At 45.3% G+C, this 5,022-nt stretch overlaps 1 long non-coding RNA gene across 1 annotated transcript in view; it reads left to right on the top strand.

Moving 5' to 3' along the window:
* Positions 1-2,732: 2,732 nt before the first annotated feature.
* Positions 2,733-5,022, top strand: part of LOC123344575 — a 3,508-nt gene continuing 1,218 nt past the window's right edge. The window contains exons 1-3 of the long non-coding RNA XR_006572583.1: positions 2,733-2,789; positions 3,374-3,540; positions 4,403-5,022. The exon at positions 4,403-5,022 is cut by the window's right edge and continues 1,218 nt beyond it. This is a non-coding gene — a long non-coding RNA (uncharacterized LOC123344575). The remainder of the gene's footprint in view (positions 2,790-3,373; positions 3,541-4,402) is intronic.

Here is a 5,022-nt window from a genome sequence, read left to right as displayed (position 1 = left end):
TATCCCATTTCTTCTCTCCCCCCCGGCTGGTCTCCCAGACCACGCGGGGCTGATTTGGCTGAAAAGTTCAGCTGAGTGACACGTTTTTAGCAGGGCAGGTAACACGTCTAACCTCCCCGCTCTGAATACCAGCCCTCGCCTGCAGGAACTTTTCCTGAACTTCGCCATTAAACATTTCAGCAGAACTCCCCTAAGCCTCCCCCCACAACAAGATCGCAGCTTCTAATTCGGGCCGGAGCAAAGAGATCCCGTGAAATCATTTTGAGCCAGGGAGCAAAAGTCCATTTCGAGATGAGAGGCAGGGCGTGGCGGTGGGAGTTTGGGGGTGCAACCTTGCATCGCCTGTTCCTAAAGCTCCCGGGGCATGTGCCACTTATCAGCCCGGGAAAGGGAAAGCGAACGGGTCTCACAATTTCAGGGAAAATTGAATTCCTGCGGAGCAGCCCGCAGGCCGGGCCGTGGCGTTTCAGAGGGGTTTAGAAGTAATATTCCGTTCGCTGGGGCCGTGAAACAGGAGTCACTTCTCTACGGCCCAGCTGCGTTTCCAACCCCTGTCGCGGGCCGGGCAGTGCCTGTCATTGACCTGGCCCGGCCGGGAGGGAAGATCTGCCCAGCCGCTGACCGGGCCTCGGGAAAGGTGAGGCTGCCCCGCACATCTGGGAACGTCGTTAGGGCAGGAAGTTTTCACACTTCACGTTTCATTAAACCCAGGGCTCGGATTCCTTGGGACGGGGCGGGGGGCGGCTGAATTGGGAACCGCTGGGGGCGGGTGATTTGCAGCTGTTGTGATAAACAGCCCGGGGGGCAGGCGCAGCTCTGGCTGGCCCGAGGCTGGGGGGAAGAGGAAAAACTGCCCTGCTACCCGCAGCAGAAAGTCGCGTTTTTTCCCCGGGGAGGGTGAGTTGGGCTATAAACCAGCATAGCCCCTGCTGTAAGGCTGGGGTGGGGGCCCCCGTGGGGCTCAACCCCGTGCTCTCTAGCAGTTATTTGTAGCAATAATCTCCCCTTCTGTAAACAGCACCAAGTCCTCCCTCACCCTCCGGCACTCTCTGGACTCCCCCGGGCTGGAGAAAGTTTCACCAGCTGATAGAGCCGCGAGCCGGGGAGAGAAAGTTTCGGAAAAGAATCTAAAGGCGCGCTAGGTTGAGTCATTACAGTCCCCAGCTACCGCCCCGCTAGCACAGGCTTGCAACGGCTCACGAGTCAATAGGCAACACAGACAAGTAGCCAAAGGACGAGGAGTGCCTAGAACGAGCGCACACAGATTTGGGGTGAACCACGCTTGAGTTCCCAGGGTGGCTGCAAATCCCCGAATGGAAAGAACTCTGGTGTCTAGATTTGACCGGGGTTCCCCGGATAACCTGGGTGCGAGGATGTACCTGCATCTTTCCCCACCCCTCAAAGGAGGAGGAGGTTGGCACCCAGTTCTGCTACCGATTTTCAACTTTCTGTTGGCCCTGTTTTTAAAGAGACAGAGAAAAACAGGAAGCAAAGGGCCCATTCTTTTCAATAATCTGATTTTATAGTTACAGATATTGTCTTTAATGTCTGAAGGGGATAGTAGTCGGGAGCTTAAATTACAATTGCTTCTACTTAAATTTATTTGATGGCCGTCGCCTGTTATATTCTCCTTATATGGGTTTTTCCCTCCTCCTACCCCCAATATCTTAAATGTTTTAAAGGGGTTTATTCTGTACTTACAGTGAGTGAAATTAAAAAGAAACAGTAAAATGTTTGAAAATGAAGTGCATTATGTTTAATACATTTAAAATGAACAAAGACTGCTATATTGCCAGCAATATCAGTTCTTGCCCAGGGGTATTAATAAAGACTAGGAGGTTTGGAGGAAAAAAACACAATATTTTCTATTAAAATTCTACGGTGCGTTTCAATATTAAAAGGATAGATGATGAATTTTCAGTGTTACTCAGACGGGGTCAGCGACTAATTTCATTTCTTTCTGGTCAGCATTCTGTCGATAATTAATCAAAAGCAGAGTTTCTTAATGAAACACTTTTCATAAGGTGATAATTAGCAGGAAAGAAGCGGACTGCAGCCAGTCACTGGTAGCTGTCTAATAATCAGAATTAAATCAGGGCTGGGACCTGGGAGTTAGGCAAGAGCTTTTTTTTTTTTTAAAAAAAAGGAAGAGCTACTTTATTCAAATGGGGGAAGGGTATCACCCCAGTTTTGATCATTTTAGTTTATTATTTCAAATCCCATTCCACTAAACCTCACTCCTGTTGTAAATATGAGAACCCTGTTAGTTCAAATATAAACACACATGCCAAAAATGGGTGTTACTTTCAGCCAGGGAGATATTGTGCCTTAAAGTTCACTGGGTAACAGGAAGAAGAATATATTGAAACCTCCCCCAAAATATCAGTGAGATCAAAGGAAAATACAGTCTTCATAAAAGACTCCAAGGTGAGCTCTCCTGGCTAGCATGTTGGGTTCGTCTGGTGCTTCCCCTTTCAAGAGATTATTAATGGGGAAAGTATGAGAAATTTAAAAAATATACAATTAAGGGGTTGAAGAGTAAATGAAGTTAATGAAGAAAATTAACAGCAATTAGTGAAAGCACTGGGATCTGGGCGGGCTGGTTTCTCCGAACAGGAGAGTATCTGTTAACAATTAAACAGCTACTTCGCACATAAACAAAGGAAATTAGGCTCTGGAATGATATTAAACAGTATAAAATTAACTGAAAGTGCCAATAAGTGGGGGATTAAAGAAAACCTGGTATTAATTCATGGGTATGAATAGAGCCCTGCAGAAATGAAACAGAGGTGAGTTGAGCCTTTAATTAATATTTGGCTAGCGCATACCTTATTCATAATATTCATTGCTGTAATTACTCCATAAACAGACAAGGATAATTTGTTTAGATAGATAAAAATAACCTTCAGGTGAGATTTGAAATACAAAACCAATCTATCCCCTGCATCTCGTCTGGCACTTAAACAGCAAACCTTTCAATGGGTTTTTTTCCTAATATTAATATTTTTAAATCCGAACATGAATGACAGGTACCGCTTTCCTCCGATGTGGGTTTTTTATTATAGAATTCTCCTGAAATGCTGTAAACTTTCAGATAAAGCTGAGAGGCAGGAGGTTGTTGAGTAGATGAGATTATTGATAGTTATTGAAAGTATCCAAATAGGATTTAGAAATCAGGCTACTGCGCCTTTAATAGAATTCCAGATAATCTTTTATCACAACAAGACACCCATAGAATTATTTAAACAGATTGGACTACTCCAGCAGCAAATTTCAATTATTCTAATGCTTTAATAAATGTGTTGTGTGTGTATTAAATTCAAGCTTCTTAATCCAAATTTTACGATTTAACTGCTCTGATTTTTCATTACAGCTACACCCACATGCAGCCATTTACATTTTTTGTTTCCGGAGAAGCTGATCCCTTATCAAATCAAACCTGAACATAACAGAACATGAAATAAAACTTAAAAGTGAGCTAAGAAATGTATCTGGACACACACATATCTGCAAGCGATTTTGGAAAGCATGGAAAAGAGTGTGTGTGGGGGGGGGAAGCCCAGATATGAAATACGATGGAAAATCAAGAACGCAGGGAAATTAAGAGCGGAAGATTGAATTGATGGGATTTGGGGCTTTGTGGCTAGAACCTTTTGTTTCAATATTTATTTCCTCGGAGGTTAATACCTTTTCTTTTTAAACGTAACAGCAGGTGATGGGGGGGGAAACGTGGCCTTCAAAATCTGTCAGCATCAAACCAACTAACAGAGCAGGATTATCAAACAGTAGGACAGAAACAATATTTTAGATTATGGAGACGGGCTCTCAAAGGGGGAGGATACAAACCGGATCAGCAGCTCTCTCGCGCGCGCTCTCTCTTTCAAATAAATAAATAGCCGGGGAGGTCCTCTATTGAGAGGGGAAAGAGTGGAGAGAGTTTTTTTAAATATGAAAAGTCCCTTGCTAATGAAGCAATCGTGTCCTCTGTAGTCTTGTAAAGCGAATCATTGGGAACTGATTGCTAGGTTGCAATTTACTGTCCTTTTTGCCCTTTGCTGTAGGAGCTTCCAACCTTACACAGGCTGTCCTTGGTACTAAAACTTGAGGGAAAGTCAATCCCTGGAAGACAGCCGGTGTTTCTTGGGGCTGTGTGTCTATTACACACATACACTGAGCGGGTATCCGAGCCCATATAACGCCATTCTGTGATTTACCGAATCTACAGCTGAGGAATAAGACGGTGGGGTGGGGGGAGGGATAAGCAGATGCGGCAGCTGATTAATTGTTTGCTAGAGTTCCCCCGTCTCCCCCACCCCCACCAGATGAAAAAAAACCACCAAAAGATACGTGTGTTTAGGCTGCCTGCGAAGTCAGTAATTATGTTCTTTATTCATTTTCCTAGCTGGCACTGCGAGGATCTATGGTGCAAACCTGCTACTGAGATTCAACCATAGTCTTTGGCTCGGCTGGGTGACACACGGGGGACAGGTGTGTAGTTATATATATATATAATGTGCCGCCTCCAACCCTGCTACCACACCCACACCTCACTGTCTCCAGCGCGCTAGAGAGGAAGGAGAGATGGGACCCGCCTCGCATCCCGGGCAGCGCCAGCCCAGCCATTCGCTCCTGCTCCAACTCTTGCCCTCTGCCGTCTGTAACGGGAGGGCAAGAATATCTGGCAGCTCTCTTGATCTTTCGAAATAATCACGTTGAGCCTGCCAGTGGGTATCTCCTCCCTCCTAGCTAAACAAATACACCGGCAGGATTCTAAACAGCGGTGGAGAATTTGTAACAAAATGTGTCATTCGCCACCATCAAGCCCCCTTTATTGCATTTCCCCTACTTTTGTTATATAACAGAACCTCTGACACGCGTTTATTTGCTTACAACAGTATCAGGAACCGGTAGCAGACAGTTAAGCCTTCAGGGCTTGCCATGCAGTTATTAAACAGTTCAGTTTGTTAATATTTCAAGCTTGACCCTGCCAGGAGGATATGCATAGACACCCTGACCCTATTC

Source organism: Mauremys mutica, chromosome 11 (genome assembly GCF_020497125.1).
Source record: "Mauremys mutica isolate MM-2020 ecotype Southern chromosome 11, ASM2049712v1, whole genome shotgun sequence".
Lineage (NCBI taxonomy): Eukaryota > Metazoa > Chordata > Testudines > Geoemydidae > Mauremys > Mauremys mutica.
The sequence above is the reverse complement of the archived record's forward strand: the minus strand, read 5'-3'. Positions and strand labels throughout refer to the sequence as shown.